Here is a 19,807-nt window from a genome sequence, read left to right as displayed (position 1 = left end):
GTGGTTGTCACCATGGGACACTGCATCCCTCTAATTCTACCCCGTAGCTTGACAGTGGCCTGCTCTTCAGTTAAGCTGCAGCAGCACGACATTGCTTCAGTTTCTTTTTCTGCAAGGAAAGTAATTAATATTGCATGACCAAAACTCCTGGCTCCCCATCTTGCAGCTTTGTACAGTCAATCTTTGCAGCAGTTCAATATTGATGCTGCTTCTGATCACCAGTCCATGTGAAGGGCAGCTTAGTTGGTTATCTGTTCCACATTTTTCAAAGAATTTGGGATTATTTCCTTAGGCTTCCGTTCTGTGATTGGAAGCAGTAAAGCCTCCAAATCATCAAGATAGAAAAAGATTCTAGCCCTGAGAAGCAGTAACCACATCCTTTTTGGTCTCTGAATAAATACTCAGCAGAAAGTTGAGTTCAGGTAGAAGAGTTTTATACAATGCCTCCTCCACACAGCCCAGTAATGCAAATTTTAGCCCTGACACAAGATCTCAGAAAGGTTTTGTTTAGACACGGGCTTCTTCAAGCAGTGATCACAGAATCTGAAGGAAATTATGAGCCAGTAGAGGGTCTTCAGACCCAAGACACTGTTCACCCTCACTTCTGAATCAAGTACTCCGGACAAATACCCAGGCCCTTACAAATTTATTCTTCTACTTAGAATTGTGGCAGTGATTCCCTCACAATATTTTTTTCTTAAATAAAAAATTATAGAAAATAACTTTGTACAAATAGTATGAATCAGAACAAAGTACTCACTTACACTTCTCAGCCTTTTGAGTCTGCTCAAAAGCATTCAGCAGGCTTTCCCTGGAGCCACGCTCCCAAGGCTTTCTCAGGCTTTAGCCTCTTGTTATTTCTCCTGCCATCCCCTCCACCTTACCCCTCCCCTGCTTTTCTGCTCCAACTGAGAGACAAATACTCACAAAAATAACCAATGAAATCTATATTCTGCATGTTGTAAGCAGAGACGTGATATTGTGGAGAGGAATCTGTTTGCCATTTCTTTTGGATTTAAAAAAAGTCTTTCCTCTCATCACCCCACCCCAACCCCCAAATGATCCTACAAGGCTGTACAGAAAATTTTGCAAGCAAGAAGTTTCATCCAGCAGCACCGAGGTGAAAAAGCTGCAAACAAGTCACATTTTGCAAACCTAGGCTCTCTGCTCTCGGTAGGCAGAGAAGCAGGGAAGGAGCATCTTCCACACACCAGTGAAACTGGGCCACAGAACCTAAAGCGAGGAGAAACAGCCGAGCAGCGTCCCTAGGATGGGAGGACAAGAGCTCATTAACAGCTCCGAAGACGACCCTCTGAGGTGCAGGATGGGAACAACTCATTAGTTCCTACCTGCCCTATTCCACATCTCCCCACCCAAGGAGCTGATTAACTCTCCCTCGGAAAGGCAGAAATCCCCGCAAGGCAGGGAACGAGCTGGGGGAGGGACAAGTGAGGAAAAACCAGGTGGGTAGAGCCAAGCGGCCTACATGCGGCTGAGATGAAGGTACAAGTTTTAATTTTGCTTCCATGGATTTTAACAGCAGCGAGAGCCAGGGCTTACTCAATTGGGATTCCTAAAAATAGCACTTGCCTAAGTAACCACACAGGACCACATGGGGCTCTATTTTCCTTAACTAGCTTTTGATCTAATGGAATTCTTCAGTTAAGTAAAAGAAGAAACAGGGTCTTTGTGGTGAAAGCACATGATCAGGCATTAGGAGAACTTGCTTCTGCTCTAAACTGCTACAGATCTGGTATTTAGTTTTCCACGCAGCACAGTGTAGCCCGAATTATGCTTCCACCTGAGTCCAAAACCTGTGACTACACATCAAAGCAGATGCGCCCATGCCAGCTTCGCTCCTTCCAGCGAGCGAGCCAGCTGCAGCTTGCATGGAGCTCTGGCTAAGTAATATCTATCCAACAGGCAGACAGGCACCCAACCAATTATGCTGGTCGCACTCTGCACCGCCATAGCTATGCTGGTTGCAGCAGAGCCGATGTAAAAGCCTTGTGTGCATCTGAGCATACTGCATTTATCCTTCTACAATCTGTTGTAGCACTGAGCTTCGTACTTGCCTCAAAGTGCAAATAAGTCTCCTTACAGAGGTACAGCACAGGTCACGAAGTACCGATAAGATGTTCCTCCATCATTTAAAGGTGTTATTTTGCTGCAGTATTTGAGCAAAGTTATTGCACTCAGCATGAGAAAGCAGAGCAGCCGTTCGCTAAGGTTGGAAAGTGCAAGAGCGGAGCGGAAGCTACATGCTGGTATTTCAAACAGTCAACAAACAAGTAACCTGGTAAGACCTCTGAGACCTTGACCAGGATAGACAGGCTCTGCCCTGCCCGAACCGGCTGCTCTCCAGGGTTTGCAGGACCCTACCACTTTCCCACACCAGGGAGAGGCTGAGCCTCTTCCTTCCGCCCTGCGACCTGCTGGCTGAGCCTGGCGTGTTCCCCAAAAGCTGCCACAGCCCTGCAGCAGGGGCTGGGACTCTCCACCCGAGCAGTTTAAGCAGAAGAGACTGGACAACAAGACAGGAGCTGGAGGAGACCGTAGCACCAAGTTAACCCCATCTGTGGCTGAAGGGAAAGCGATCCAAGGCTAGCACAAAAGCAGGAACACTTCAGCAGCCACGCTGCAAAGACGGGGCATAACACACCTGACAATACACTTAAACAATGCAAAACATCCTTTCCAACGCCTGCAGCAAATCAGCTCATATCCTAAAGATCTAACACACATGGGCCCACAAGCGCTTGCCAAGTTGTCAACATGGCCTTTGATATTGAAAAGCTTTGAAAGCCCTGCCTTAAAGACCAACACTTGTTTCTCCACCCATATTTGAAATGCAAGATGCCTGAAAGCTATAGAACTATTTTAACATTGAACATGCAGGAGTCCACACCACAGAGCAGACACGTTCACTGGGAACTGCAGTTGGAAAACTAACAAGTCCCCTACTGCTACAATAACCGTAGCTGCGTAACGCAAGACTTGCCAGCGATCGCAGGAAACTCAAGTATTTCTAGCGCTTTCTGTGATCTCCGTTAAGTGACCAGCCCGAGGAGCACCTTATTTACGCTTACATTAAGTGCTAGAATACCAAGGGATGCAGGGCAGGAAGAATAAATTACCTTCTTTTTTTTTTATATGAGAAAAAACTCTTTACTCAGGTTGTACACCAAATTGAGGCCTTAAGAGTTTGTTTTCTTCAGAAGGACAGAAGTGAAAAAAAAGTCAGTACAAAGTTGTTTCCCTGTACGTCAACCAAAAACCCGAGCATCCCACCTCGCAACTCAAGCGTGACAGCTAGCAGAGGGGCACTTCACTCATTTTTCATCTTGATGTAATCCATTCTCTATTTTATTCCCTTATATTTCTTTTCCAGGGTGATGTTGACAAAATAGTGATTTTCCAAAGTCAGAGGACACCATCTCTAACCCCATGCTTTTCATGCTCTCAGCTGGTCGCGCTGTGCCCCAGCTCCTCCTCGGCACGTCCCAGGAGGACCCCACTGCACCCAATATGTTGGGACCCCACGAAGTGCCACAACCCACCGGCTCCTACCAGTATGGGGCCCTGGGGTGCCAGCCCTCAAATTTACAGCCCCAGACCAGCACGATGATTTCACTCCACACACAGCAGAACTATTCACCGACTGCTCAGAACACCCTTCTCCACCGACACGCACAAAACAGTCCCAGCACGTGTGCCAGTAGGAGCCTAGGCTTCCCCCTTCGGCACAGCAATTTGGGAGCTGTAAGACATGCATTAAGGCTGGTCTGATCCAGACTTTTACAAGCTTTACATTTCACACTGATGTTATCAGCTAGTAAATCACACACACTGCAAGCAGAAGAATTCTTTATATGCTTTCCCTGTAAGAGTTCCTCAGAACTGAGCGTTCTGTGTACCGTAATCGTTTTCTGTCAGTCATCTTTCCAATTAAGATCTGCTCCTTCCTTCCTCCCTAATTTTTCCAGTATGTTACACAGAATTTAGTTGCTGACATGTTCCAACAGGGACAAGAGGAATGATCAGTAGAGATTAGAGCATGCCATGCAGCAGCCAACTTCTCAAACAACTGACAAAGGAAACGCCAAGCATCTTCAAAAGGAAAGGATTACAGAGACGGCAGCTCTCTTATGATGATTGGTCCCACTCGTCAGTTGTCAGAAGTGTTTTAGGGTTGCATTTAAAAGAAAAGGCAATGAAATCCCCAAACACAAGAGAACCACCCCTATACACCACTTCCACGTTTTGCTAATTCAAATCTAAGCAAGACCTATCGCTTCTTGGAGGGTCATCTTTAAAGTCTACACGGTACTACGTGAGCTCTATTTCTGGTTAAGCAGGGGCAGGATCATGAACAAAGCTAACACAAAGACAGAGCAAACAGTGCCCTATGAATTACTTTTGTAGGAATATTCACTACCATTAGCATCCCAGCTATTTTTGCAGTCCTTAGGCACAGGAGTTTGTCAAAGGCTTCAGATCAAGAGCCTGTCTATCATACGTTTCTTTACGTGTAGCGTGCTATTTTAGGAGGGCAGCACCTACCAAACAACTCCAGATGAACAGTAAATGAACCATCTACTTGAACCACAGAGTAGCTAGTGGTAGGTTTTGTTTTTAAAGAAAGATGCTACTGATTATACATCAGCAAGAAGTCAAGTTGCAAGGCATTAACTAGTATGCTCTCATCTCATTTTCCCACCAGCAACAGGATTCACAGATCCAAGTTTTATTGCTCAATAGCCACAGTTTCTGCCAAAAATCACAAGGGAGCCAGGGGGAGGGGATGGCAAATATGAAATGGGACAACAGCTGTCAAGGTAATTTGATAGCAGTGATGGCTTCTTGAACCAGTGGACACTCTTGAGAATGTGAGCCAAGGCCTCCAGGCATCCACAGAAAAGCCAAGTAAGATAAAGAGCTCGGTGAGAGAGCTGATACAGATGTCTGAGACGGAAGAAAGAACAAAGAAAGCCAAGGCCATCTAACTTCTAAGAACCTCAGTTTTCCAAACAAAAACAAAACAAAAAAAAAAAAAAAAAAATCAGAGCAAGTGTCCAAATCAGCCCTTCCAGCCATGAAGACAAACCATCTTTTGTTTGAAAAAAGTTTGCAAGTTTTCCCAGTGCCCTTTCCAAAAACATCCCCAAACTAGTAATATCCATACAGAAAACAGGAGTGACAAATGAACTGACAGATTAAAGGATCAATTTAATATTCTTCTGTAGGTTTGAATCTAGCTGGGCTTCTACTACCTGTGTTGAGGCTCACATAAATTAAACTTATGTCCTGCAAATCAATTCTTAAAAGACCAGTGTCCACACTCAAAATTTTCCTTGCTGCATGCATAACACGAGAAATATCCAAAGGAAATAGTTATCACTGGAAACCCTGACAAGTTCCACACTTTTAGTTTAACCGCTCTGCTAAATGAACCATCACTTCAGCAATGAGTCACATCCTTCGTTGGAACAGTAAGAAGAAAGCTGATTTGCCCGTGTCTGTGGCACCTGTTTTAGTGACATTAAATGGATCACTGAGACACACCAAAAGCACAAACAGCAAATCAGGAGCACGTTAGCTGTGGCAAGAGCAAGAGAGCAAGATCAGATACTTCAGTCATTATTCAAATCAGTAGGTTTTATTTGTTTTCCCTGATTTTCTATCAGAGCTTTTATTTTCTGTATTCATGCTTTAACCTTCTCCCGTGCATTGAACAACTGCAGTTCTCTCACTTTCCCTCCCTCCTTTCAGTTTCTAGATTCCCCCTACCTACCCCTGTGCTCAGCCTTGTCTCAGTCTTGTAGGAAGTTGCAGTAGCTGGAAAATAAAATAGGTGCAAACAGAAGTGTTCATCGCTTTGTTCAGTATTACTATTAGCAGTCACCTGCTGAAGATGTCCAATATACCAAGACATTATCACTGTCAAGACACATCTATGTGTACATGATACAGATAGACCCGTTCTTCACAATGAACTCGGCATTTTGATTGACATTAATGCAGTCAGCTACCTATGTTAAAACCAGTTTATTCTGACAGAGAAAAGCAGCACATGGCTATTGGCTTCAAGAATTGCAAAGCTTTTTTTTTTTAAAAAAAAAGAACACAAACAGCAGTAATCTTAGTATCTAGTTTTAAATCAAACTAGAAACCTAATTTAATGTTCAATTTCTTCCCTAATAAGATCTTCAAACATCGTTCCCAAGCACTGCAGCGTCCTTATCTGACCCTGGAGGGACATCTACCACTATTTTTGTGAGCAGTTACTGAACTCAACCAACTTCACCACCACAGGAGCTTCTGCTTTAAGTGCTGGTCCTGCAGAGGGGACGTCAGACACGGGAACAAGCGGGTGGCTTCTGCAGGCTCCAGACCCTCACCCGAGCAGACGAAGAGAATGCCCAGAATGACTGACTCGAAGTCAAACAGGTTTAACAGCCCTTCCCCACCTGAGGCAGCAGGCGATTTGCTTGGTATGTCACAGGTAAAAATGTGCCTGAGTGGGGGCAAGGGCAATGACACATCGACCACGTGCCACTTCAAAAGGTTAGCAGCTCAGAGGTTGCGACACTCCCATCTCGACCTTGGGCGTCCTTCAGAGGCTGTTCGACCTACTCCACTTCATGCCCTTCATCTCCCTGTTCCAACACAGGGTTAGGAATTAAGAAAAAGCAAGTTCTCCTAAATCATAAATATATTCCCGTCACTTCTGATAGCAACTTCTCCAATGGGATTTCTGAATTTACAGCTTCACTGGAGGACACTATTCATTCACCCCCCTCTTTCAGTTAGCCAAGGGGAGAAGGATGACCCAGTCCCTGTCCATCCCTTGCCTGCACAAGCCTAATCCCTGGAAAACAAAGAGAAAATAGATCAGGTCTTGACCAAGCAGCAAAATTCTCAGCTCCTCCATCCCGTTCCTACCTTCCACATCAAAGAAAACAAAGACACAGGATGGAGCTAGATGGAGCAATACAATCCCAGCCACAGCAAAACTTCTCGCTAGCACAACACAATGGTGCCCTTGATTACGAGTCCAACACTGAGCTTCTGTTCTAACAGACACTTTAATCAGGCATGGAAGTCATTAACGGAAGCACGGAGAGACGCAGCGATAGCGATATCAACAGGACACAGACTCTTTAGCTGTGTCGTGTACACGAGGCCAGCCTCGACCCTGGGGTACGCGTGGGCCCAGCACAACCACCGCAGAAGTGGCAGAACCCAGTCTCTGTAACGTACTCAAGAAAAAGCAGGAGTGTGCCATGTAGCAGTGTTAACATGCACAACCCTAGAGCACGGCTGCCCTATCAAGAGGACAGACCTCACCTACCCCGTAACAGCTGACAAACAGCAGGTTGGTGGGCTGCTGCTTCCCCACATCCCGACAGCATACACAGAACGAGGGGAGAAGCCCAGCTCAGCCACCCCTGTCATCCCAAATTTCACCAGCAGCAAGACCAGACTTGGATCTACATCGCAGCTCCCCTCTTACCCAGACTGCTCAAGACTCCTTCGAAAGGATGGCAATTCAGAGCGCTAATTGCATTAGCCACAAGAGTAACCAACCTGGCCATGATGCAAAACCGTCTTTTCAGCTGGAACAGGCAAAGCTCGAGACTTCCTTTCTCCTGGGAGAGCCAAGGCTTTTAGTTTTACTTTGGTTATCACCTTGTCACTTCTAAGAAGGGAGAACTACTTGCACATCCCTCAGGAGTGGAAAATTAAGCAATAACAACAGGCTTGACACTTAAACACTTGCCTACTAAGGTTTTCAGCCCAGCAAAACAGAAAAACATTTAGCGCATAATCAATCATAAACTGGATGTTACTTCAAAGCTGTCTGAAAAAAAAAGCCAAGACACATGGGATAAAAAAGGATAAATGGTGCCTCTGACACAGCAAGAAAACAAACAGACTAAAAACTTCTGGGTCAGTAAGGGGTTAGAAATCACTCGACAATGAACTTTACAGCAGTAATTTTAGTACCCATAAAGCTACACAGAATAAACCATTAACTACTAGGACATTCACCTTAACTCTATCTCCACTCCTTGTCTAGTGGATGGCCTCATGTCACCTGTAGCTAGTGTCTCCTTGTCTCTCGCTGATTTTCTCCACCTTCTGCCAAGCAGTGCCAGGAGTACTGAGCATTGATTTTCAGAAAGGAGAATGAAAATACTAAAGATATTGACAGACAAAGACCTCAGGGCGAGAGAAACAAAAATCTGAGTCATTACAGGGACTGTGTCTACAGAAAGTTGCAATCATCATGAAAGAGAGCTATTACATGAAGATTAAACGCAACTCCTATTATGTATCTAAAATTACCGCGAAAAAGCAGAAACATACTGGCTCCCACTAAGCCATTCAGAAGATACACGGGAAGGGAACAAAAATTAGTCCTCGCTCTAGAGCAAAATAACTGAAGCACAAAGGGAAGGCATCACAGTCTATTTACACTTTTCATCTTCTGAATTTCCTTGTGCTGTCCAACCACTTCCCCTTCAAGGGCAAGGCACTCTTGGCTGCACTCCTCTAACACGCTACCAAAGAGGGTAACATGAATGTAAAACACATGCTGGTGGCAAACACCATGCATCTTGGCAAAATGGAGAGGTCTGCTTCTTATCCCAGGTGAAGCCAGCACAAAGTCTTGCTCTGTAAAGGGACTCCTCCCCATCAACCCCACCACCTGCTCCCTCATGCATTGAGCACTATCTAAAAAGCTAGTTTGGCCTTTATCCGCTCACGTAGCTTAAGGACTTACGGTCTCTCCACATTATCCCTGCCAACTCTCTCTCAATTCACTTGGAGCATAGTTATGCCCTTGGTTTCCTTGGGTCATCTTCTGCTTTGGAGGAAAGAGGAATAGGAAAAACAAAGCTAATGCATGCATTAGCTTAAGTCATTACGAGGTTTAAAAAAAAAAATGTTTCTATCTGTAAGAACTCTTTTAGGTAATCATATCTTTAGGTTTTTCATGTCCTGACTACCCCCAAACCCACAGAAAACACTGAGAGATGAGAATTTCCCTCGTTAGAATTGCTCATGAGCATTACGACAACAAGAGCTCCCCCTGCTCCAAGAACTCCATGCTGCCTCTAGCTGTGGAAACACTTGTTTAAGCACAGTACACACTCACTCCTTGCTTCAAGTAGTAGCTGCAGTGCTGGAGAGCACAGTTAAGATCGACCACGTTTGTTAAACGAATCTCTTCAGTTTAGAGCATTTATTTCCCTCCTGAAAGAATGCTCACATCGAGGCTTCCTCCACAAACTGGCCGGACACTTGTTTTAGTACTGCTCAGAGGAAACACACGTAGGCCCATGCTCAGTATAAATGCCGCCCGTGTGCCCAGGCCCACCAGCTGCCTCACATTGGCCCTGTGCTCAGTATCCTCCACCTGAAGCACTTCTCAGAGCACCCAGCTCTTTCCACTACTCAGGAGGTAGATGCAAGTAGAAGGCAGGGTACCTGGATGCAGGCTCCAGTATCTCTAAGTGATTTTTCAGGATTGCTCGGACAGAGGAAAAAGGGGCAAACTACAGAGCACTGTCAATACAAACTTGGAAAATAAAAGATTTTGTTCACATCTCTGTTTTAAGTTTAGATTAAACATTCAGAAACAGTTATTAGTTCCAGGATGGCTGCATATCTATCTTTAAAATATATATATATTTATGTATACACTGATCTGTTTTCAAAATCCCATTGTCTTCACTGCAAAATGGTCAGGGATACAGCTAGACAAGTTCCCCCTTTCTGAATATTTTCCTTGGAACTTTTGGGTTGGAGCCTGCGCATTGCGTGGGGCTGCGAGGGCTATTACTCTTGGAAGCTATTCTCCCAAATTCTTTCCTTTACTGGAAGATGTGAGGTTGATGATTTACAAAGAAGAAACATATTAAGGCCTCTTACCACTGGACCATGTTCAAACAGCATGCAAGTAACTAATCCAAACCCAGCTTTCAGGCCAGGAGTCAGAAAAGCGCCTTCGACACTCACATGTATGTGCATCTTCCCCCTTCCCCACCCCTTTACCCAGCCTCTCTCACACACATAAAAGAGAAAGCTTGTTCGAAGTTTATAGCAAAAAATGGAAAATTCAAAACAGCTGTTCTGGAAAGCAAGAAAAACAGTAGAACAGAGCCACTGACATCAGAGCTCTCCTGGTAGACATCTCATCCTATACACAGCAGGTGTGCTCCTGCAGAGAGGAGGAGAGATCGGGATTCCCATCTGTGATGCATCACAGAGCACAGGGAATCCTTCAGCCCCACCTTTAACCTCAGGGGCATTGGGGAAAGCAGGGAAAAAGCTACTGTATTCGCTCCACATTGGCTGCGCACCCTACAACTGCACTGACAGGTTCAACCCTATGACTGGCATTAAGCAACAGATTGTTGTAGATCTTGGAGACTGCATCCATTAGGAAGGTAATTAAGTCTTTTCACTGCCCCAGCTGCCTTCCTCAAACTCTAACCTCGGGGGATTCCCACGATGGGAAGCCTCAGCCTGCCTTCACCCCCCAGCAGGGCTGCCTACAGGGCAAACTGTGCAACTCCTCGGTTTCCAGGTTCTCTTCGGAGCCTGCTGTCAGTACAACACAAGATGGATTAAACCAGTAAGCTACTGGCAAAGCAATTCCACATTGGCAATCATAAGGTGTCCCCCCACCTCGGTCCTTCGTAAAATGAACAGAAAGACCTACAAAACTGTCAGTCCTAAATTACGACAGAGAAGACGACTTTATCACTTGATCATATGGAAAAGGAATAAAACTTGGGATCTTGTGATCTATGTAACGGTCACATGAAAACATATGATACAAGAAAGTTTTTAACCTTGTCATTGCTCCTGCGAATGAGCACTCAAACATCTAGTAACTGATGGAGAGTCTAAAGTACTGCACAGGATTTTCAATAAGAGAAACAGAATGATATTGATAGGGATCTTGATTTCTCTGGGAGAAACCCCATCCATGTAGTTTTGGGGGAATGCTTGCAATAAGAAGAAAAAACACTCCCAGCAGTGTGAAGTCCTAGAATTCAGCTGTGCAGTTATCAGTGTTTTCAACCCTAACCACCCCAAAAGACTCCAAGCAAACTAGAATACCAAGAAGAAGATAAAAGTTATTTTCCACAAGGGCACGGAACCAACATGCAGTAACGGTCAACTCACGCTTGTAGAGCTGCATAAATCCCATACAGCTACAGCAGTGCAGCCCATACTACGAGCTACTCAAACAAGAACTACCCTGCCCCCCAGTGAGGGATCCCTTATTCCTCCCCTCTGCCGGAGGAAAGCAAGACCTAGTCAGAAAGTCTTCATAAACCCGCTGCCTTCAGAGAGGCTCTTCCACCCACCCTCACCTCATCACCCTACATCAACACAAACACACCAAATTAAAAGCTGAAAGCCTAAGTTTTATCTGCACACATACCTCAGTTACAATGGGAAAACAAAACAACACAAATTCACACAGCAAAACATATCATACTAATTTACCCATCTTAAAGCAAAAACAACTTGGTGACGTCCCTTGGAGTCCAAGCCAGAGGTACTGAATAACTCACAACTCAGGCCTATTCAGCTAGCACAAATTTAACCGAGGGCTCTTACTGGATGCCCTAATACTAAATTAAGGCCCGTCTGCACTTGCTGTGTACAGGAATTGTAACTAAGCGCTGTACTTGCTTCAAATGGAAAGATGTCCCAGGCTAGATAGGAAGAAGTAAGCCTGCAGCTTGCCTAAACCCCACAGCCACACCTACTCTCGGTGCCAGATTATAAATTTTTATCAAGAACAAGTTCACACCGGCAGAAGACTGTCTTCCCTTTTTTGTAGGAGACTGGAAATCGCTGACAAGCGATTCACAAGCAATAAAAGTGAGCAACCCGATCATCCCTGTCCTCACGTAACCGCTGCATGGGAAGGGGGCCTGCAGGCTCTTTTTCAGGGCTGCACTTTGAACCCCCCCCCAGAGCAAAGGGCAGGCGGGACAACCTTCTGAAAGCGGGAGGTGGAGTACTGGACGGAAACCAGACATGGCAAGATCATTCTTAAAATTGTTTGCTGGCAGCAGAGTATCCAACTGAGAGGCACAGTCAGCATTTCATCGCTCTGATGACCCACGGACTAGTGGGGGGGGCGGGGGGAAAAAGCTTTTGTTCACCTCCATAAAGATCAACAGTCGTGGATGGCTCCGTCATATCGCTGCAAGAGATTATACCACCATAAAAGCTCACTATAGAAGAACAACTTTCATTCACGCTTCTTGTGGGAGAGAACCTCAAGCAAGGAAGAGCCCAGCCTTGATGACACGGCTCACCCTGCGGAGAGCAGCGTTACGACACCACTCTCGTTTGAAGAGCGGATCCCTTTAGGACTGCCAGCGAAGGAATGGTGCAATCCCAACGGAAAGCATCACAGAACAAAAATATACCGATCTTTTGTATTAAATGTATGTGCTCATCTTCTGGCCCCAGCTCCTTTGGCTGGAGCAAAGCTCCTGCTTGGTTAATCAGTAACTGCAGGAGAAGCGCGTTAGCTTACAACCCGAGGCCTCGGTAATCACCAGGTTTCAGTTCCCAGGTTGACAGGCATCACACTCTTCCCTTCAAATTACAATTCCTCCATGAGAAGGGCTGCTGTTTCAAGTTTAAACACTGAAATTCCTGTACCCAACCACATTTACAAGCAAAATGCTTCAACACAAAGGGACAACAAAGTCCCATTCACACACGCTTTCCTAGCTCTGAGGTTTCTGCTCAATCTAGGCCTTGGGTATTTGAAGACAACTCCGTTACAAGACAAGTTGCTTTTCTTGTATACATTTACTAGACCTCTCAAGCTGATATTATCACTGGTAGGTAGAGAGCAAGATTGACTCATGTCTTTAAACCACAAAGATAGCCACAAACGCCCATGTAAGAATCCTAATTTCCAACACGCCAGCCAAGCCAACCAAAGAAATCTCTCTTGCATTTACAGGTTGTGTGCTAAAACACAGTCACCAAAGGCAGACGATCCTCGTGATGTCCCACAGACAACGCAGAAGTGTGGCAAATCCTGAAAAATCACTCTTCTGTTCAGTGAAAACTGGCTGCCTACGAGAAGTCTGCAAGGCTCCCAGGCAGCTTTAACACAAAACATGAGAACAATGGCTCGAAGGTCTCCAAGGGCCCCTACTCATGGCTCTCCAGAACAGAAAGCTAGCACAGACAGGATCGTAAACAGCAGAGAGTACTTTTGAGTAGAGGAGGACAAAAAATAAAAATAAAATGGGAGAGTTTGTAGAGACAAGCTTGGAAATAATCAAAGCCTCTACGTTACTGGGGACCAGGAATGGAAAGATGAGCTGCCCAAGCCATTGTGTTAATGCAGCTCTACTGGCAAGATGAAGCACCAGCCAGATCCTCTCCAAGCACAATGGCCTTTGGTCTGAGAGAGGGATTTCTACCTTCTCTGCTGTGATCTTGCATCCTTGTGTTTCCAGCTGAACTGCTCAGCGGGGACCTGATTCTTCCAAGTTCACTTTGTGAAAGATGCTGTACAGTTGAGAGCCCTTGAGTCATCACATTACTGATTTTCTTTCAGATGCTATAGGAAATCTTTTAGTTTCTCTGTCTAAACCCATAATAATATGCTTTGAGGATTCAGATCTTCATTACTACATGCTGTACAAGACGACATTTAGAACCCGAAGGAACTTCTCAACTTACCTGTCCCAGGCCATCTGTTTCTCTTCCCTACACCCACCTCTCTATAAGAAGACCTATACTAAGGTGACCAGGCCATCTCTACCCCTTAGAGTTCCTTAACAGCTTCCCTTCATGCCCTTCTCACAGATGTCTTGTATACCATCACGCTTGGCCCTAGCTTATTCCCAGCATGGCTCCTCCCGCCAGCAGCTACTGGGCCATGCTGATTCCTAGGCCAAGGGAAAAGGCAGATTCCACCTGAAGAAAGCTACTGACAGATTTACACATCTCACTTCAACTATAGGTAATCATAGAAAAAAGTAAAACAAAAAGCATCACTAGATGGTCCTGAACTGACTCAGTGACCTTGGCAGGAGCCAGGCTGGATCAACTGGCTGGATCTGAGATTTTTTGCCATGTGCTGTTCACCGTAGCTCGTTAGCACCAAGTGTTTGTACTCCCATTTGTAGCTGGTAGGCTGTATTTGAGGATCTTGTCAAATTAACAGGAGTGCCAGGTCACGCTCACCAGGGTATGGTTCAGAGTACTGCAGAACCTTGTGTTGAGGACTAGCTTTTCGAGCTCCATTAATGAAACTGAGAGACTCCACATTAGAAGTGCAATTGGTAGAGGCACGTAAGCAAATGAAAAAGAGTTCTTTTTAAATATTAACGGAAAAAGAAATGTGGGATGAGATATAGACTCATTCAACACACTGCTCAGCCTCTCCGTTCATTTCTAGACCCATTTTATGGTGCCTAGGCAGCTGTAAAACTGACTTACAGCTCTTCATATTAAGCATACTTTGCAAAGCGTTTAAAAGAGGTGAGGTGACTAACTCCCTCCTTTACTCTATTGCCAGCTAGAGCGATGCTACAGCCTGCAAAAAATAAACCTATCGTTGGATCGCTTTGCTGCTGAGCTCCCCTGCAATCGCACATGCTAATGGCTCAATATTTAGGCATCAGAACAGATTTCATATGTGAAATAAAAAAAGAACGATGGGTCTAATACATTAGGTTAACAAAAGGATGATTTTGTCCCAAATATTTGCTTTGGCACAGAGCACTGAAGAGGCTGATAAGAGTATCTCAAGTTCACTTATTCAATTACAGGGCCACCCAGAGGTCTTGAACAGACAGTCTGTGATCACATAATTAGAAACTGCATTATAATGCTTCCATACTAGTGTCAAATAATAGCCGTACAGGCAGCTTCCGCTGCAGTATTTACTAGCTTTGACTGAACAGCAAAATAGCAATAGCATTTCCACAGTTCCCAGCATTTTCCAGAGATGACGATCAGAATCACAACCTTTAGATCCATCTCCTTCTGCCACTCACATTACAAAGCAACTGATGGGAGATACCACACTATTGCTGCTCGCCCACACACAAGAGCTGACAAAGCTTCAGCGTTGATTAGACACGCTCACAGAAAGAAACAAACATCTAAGACGATTTATTAAAGACAATATCTTTAGTTTCAGAAGCTCTTGAATTGCAGCTTGATGAGATCACCAAGCTTCCAGGGGGAACAAAACACATTTCCTCTTCTCTAGCACTCTTTGTCACTGATTTTACACCCTTGTAGTTGACTGATGTTCACAGAGTGTTCTGCTCCTCAGTACCTCACGTTGGCAGAGAAATACTGAAACTCAAAAAAATCTCAGCCCTGGAAGAAAACTGCAATGGTTACACTACCTGACCACTTTACTGTACTATTGAATTTGCTCAGAAGTCAACATTTTTCCTCTTCTCTCCTTTCTGCTTCAAAACTGGCCAGGAAATGCGGCTGACAGCACAGACTGACCTGAAATTTGTAGCTGTGCCTATTACAGGTAGCCTTTATAGACAGAGAGAAAGCAGATAGGAACCTGGCTCACTTGTGGAATCCACCCCAGCCAGTGCAGTAAAGAGTTTGCTAACTTGGCGAACACTGGGGGAAAAATGGCAACTGTTTGTCTCTGTTGACTAATGAGACTCTAATGATCAGTTAAAAAGCAACCAAAGAATCACACCAAGCGCAAGCGTCAAATTCAGACCTGTACTGCTCTGAACCTCTAAGCCATTGAATTTGCTTACTCCTCTCCATGAACCATGTTTCATTCTGCCCTCAGCAGCAGAACAGAGCCTCCAGCTGGACTCCTCACCAAGGCCAGGCTGAAAAAGCACTGCTGCTCTCCAGCATCATCTCTCCTTCTCCTAGGCCCACAAAAGCATCCCAGCAGGGAGCCCCAGGAGAGCTGGAGCTGCCCTTGAATGCAACCCCCAGGAACAAACCTGCAGGCACATCGTGCTAAGTCTTCTGTATCTTGGTGGCAAATTCCCTAATCGTTGCCCTATTCTCTTCACATAAGAAGTCTCCGTGCTGGACCTCAACACCTTTATGTGAATTCTCCTAAAAGGATCAGAGGAGACGCCTTTTTTTAGCTAAGCGGCCTTGAAAACAATATCGTTTTCCAAGAAGGAGTTTTACATGCCTTTGATAATTCCAGAAGGGATTTATGTAGTTTCTTCCAGTTCCTCGTAATGCTGCAGTCACAGCCTAAACAGAAAAACAGCTTCAGAGACAAACAACCTGTTAGATGAACCAGAAAACAAGCACTCGGATACGTTAAATAAAGTTTACTTATGGGAAGCCTGGACTCAGATTCAGCAGGATGGGAACCCATAAAACCTGAAAGAGACCAGGGAAGAAGCGAGCTGCAAGCGTGGGTTGGAGTTGCAGCAGAAAGGTAAGCAACCTAATAATAAAGAGAGCTCAGACCACAATAACAGCAATGCAGAGCTTTGGATTTGTGGGCTACCAATCACTCGCTGTCCCTCCCCTCAAAAGTAAGGGTTTCAGGTTCCTGGGCCATGGTTTTCTTGGGAGTGGGAGGAAGAACTGGAAAAGAAATGGACCAATTTTTTTCTCAGGGTCCTATGCCCTCACTAAACAGACACACTCTTAATGACAGACAAAAATCAACAGAGCATGAATAAAAGATCATCAAGTTAAATCTGACAAGGTTTTTAGGGGAGAAAAATCTTTTAAGGTTCAGTTGGCAATAATTTTAATAAGGAATCTAGGAATTTTCTTAAGGCTGCCATGTGATTCAGAGAATAAGAGCTCAGGACTGCTGCACGCAGTTACCATGACTTCTCTGTACTAGGTTACTAACTCTGATCTTCAGTATAACATAATACCAGAGACAGATACAAATAAGATCAGAACATACAACTCAAAGATCTCCAAGTACGGATAAGGAAGACTCTGTCTGAGAAACTGCCGTGCTACAAAGCTGTCCAGGCCACCACGAAAACAGCCGTACAATGGCTGGTAGAAAGAGGGCCTATCTTAGAACATTAATATTAGAAAACAAGGCTTTGCAAGGTGAATTCTTGTAACTCTGGCATTCAGAGAGCTAGAAATGGAACACTTTAGATTTAGGATCACACATGAGAAGATCCACCAGTGAAAAATACTACAAGCAAGTGCCAGAGACTTAGGAAAACTGTCAAGATAACAACAACAACAAAAACAACGCTTATCATCAAGGGAAGAGACACCAGATGAGACAGTCCATAGCTTCTTTCCCGAAATGACTTTGATGCTCATTCACTCCCTGCTGCACCTTAGGAGCCAGGATACTAATTGATCCTGGAAGAGATGACGCCTTGCTCCCCTTTACAGCAACAGCCAGCAAGAGGTTATTTCAAACAAGATGCATCTTTGTGCTGAGCAAAGTCAGGCAGGTCCCTTCCTTGACCAATGGAAAGGGTACCTTGTACCTCCTTGCACTGAAGTGGAGTTGAACAGATTGAATTCAAGTAAGCTGAACGCCCAGTCTGCACAACTAGCTGGCAAATGGATTTGAGGTCTGTTGACAGGAATAGAAAGTTACTCCACTTTCAAAAGCTTATTTATTTATTTTAAAATAAACAATGCTTTTTAGAAGAGAAGCTTTTTAGCAGGCTGCTTCAGAAGTCATGTTTATTCATACTTCAAGAGATTAGAGTAACAAGGGAATGGGAATGTGCTGCAGCTCTCTTAAAACTAAGTTTCTTGCCTGGCAGCATAGAGGTGAAACATATATTCATTTTGCAACTGTGGGCAAAGAACATTAATAATATGCTCACCACCAAATCCTCCAGCTGCCCAACCTAAGCAAGTACAAAACTACCAGTTTCATCTGCCACAACACCACAAGGACACGTATCCTGCCGTGCTTGGCTTTTCATCTCTTCCCTGTAAGGCTCCAACTGATGTTTGGGGTAAGTATATTTTGTTCCTTCCCCAAAAAGTGAGCTTCAAAACCCCAATGCTCTCGGCTAATTCCTAAACTTCTTAAAAAAAAAAAAAAAAAAAGCCTCTTTCCTTGAACAGATTAAAGCCTTTAACTGACGGCAGCAATATCACACGAGCTGCTTGTTGCACCAAACAGGGTTGTAGCCACCTGGGTGGGAGAAAGGCACGAGAGAGCTTTGGAGCAAGCCTAGTGCGGTGGAAGGTCAACGTGGTGGGAAAGGGGCGATTAAAAGCCGTAAGCTTATTTATTTTCAACACTTTACCGGAAAACAACATGCAATTTGATTCTCACCCTTAATTTGTACATTCTCACGGGAATTTGGCAAGGTTGCCGTGCAGAAAGGAGTTTGAAGAACTCTTGCAAAAGACACCGCGCTATGCCAGATCAAGCAAGCTATCAGTTATTTACATTCATTTCAAAGGACAAAGGAAGCTATTTATTTCCACCATATCTGCATGTTTAAAGAAAAACCAGTTAAGACGGAACTAGTCCTAACACCAGGGCTTGTCAATACACACCAACCAGCATAGCTGTCCTGGAGTAAATATGAGGCACGATCCAACTATCCCAAATTAATCCACTACTACAGGGATTGCTCCAGAATGCAGTAGTCGCAGGAGGGTATTAAGAAGTCATCCTAAACTTGTGCTACTGGGAATTTACCTGGTGCAGGCAAGGGAGGTCCTCTGGGTATCCGCAAAAGCAACCTCTGGTCTGTACCTTCCAAGCAACCCAGGAGAATTAAGGAGCCTATTTTAAGCACAAATTTCAGAAACTGCAAAGAGGCCTATTTGGCTTTGCCACACTTGCAGGATTAAAATGCCTGATTCTCCCAGCTATTAAATAAAAGGGCTCCTATTTTTAAACACACAGGAGTGTTTCACCTCCTTCAGACAGGGAAATAAAGCATGCAACATTCATTTCTTCAGATACGTTGCTACAAACAAAGCTAGAAAAAAAAAAAAAAAAACAGAGCTCCGGCTGCAGGTTAAGAACCCTGTCATGCTACCTGGAGTCAGAGTAACGGAGGGAAAAGAACTCCAGGCCTGCACACACAGCAGAACCCACCTTAACCAGCCAGCAGTTAAGTGACATAATCGAGCTTCCCAGATCTGAGCTGCAGATTCTGCAGCACAGAAACCACAGGCGAGGCTCTCCCACATCTCCTGTTCAACAGCTCTGAACCAGCTTAAGATTTCCCCATCACCACACCGAGACAGAAAGAACTACACAGAACAACTGCTGTTCTGGTCAGCAAAAAGCAGGAGTACCTTCACCTTCCATCTGTGAAAGAAAAGTGAGGATGCCAAAGGAATAACCCTCTGAATCCCCTAAATTGGGTTAAGCAGCTAGAAACAGATCAAATACCATAGTATGTGGACCAAACGGTACCTGGAAATCTAAACAGAAAATTAAATTTGATACCTAGAAAAAACATTCATCAATTTACCAAGGTATCTTCAAGAGAATTCTGCATTTGATAAACGGCTAATTTAACTTTTCCCCGTCAGCCTAACTGTGGTAACAATGCAGCTATGAAGATCTCTTTCAGTCAGATCATCTCTCAGAGACAGAACCGCTCGACAGCACATTGCTCTGAGCTCCCCTGGGTATGATTGCTCCATGGCACTCACTTTACCTTCAGTTACCCAGCATGACGGTCTGCAAGTACCTAATTGATTTGAAATTTCACTTACTATTTCCTTTAAAGCACTTTCTTGCACAGGGCATAGGACCTGCGTTATTATTTGGCTCGCAGAGAGGAACAGATTCAAAAAGGGAAAA

The 19,807-nt window shown here is 44.6% G+C and overlaps 1 protein-coding gene across 1 annotated transcript in view; it reads right to left on the bottom strand.

Moving 5' to 3' along the window:
• Positions 1-19,807, bottom strand: part of CNNM2 (cyclin and CBS domain divalent metal cation transport mediator 2) — a 114,071-nt gene that overhangs the window by 91,686 nt on the left and 2,578 nt on the right. The gene's annotated exons all lie outside the window — the stretch shown is intronic.

This window comes from Cygnus olor, chromosome 7, assembly GCF_009769625.2.
Source record: "Cygnus olor isolate bCygOlo1 chromosome 7, bCygOlo1.pri.v2, whole genome shotgun sequence".
Lineage (NCBI taxonomy): Eukaryota > Metazoa > Chordata > Aves > Anseriformes > Anatidae > Cygnus > Cygnus olor.
This window is presented reverse-complemented; position numbering and strand designations above follow the sequence as displayed.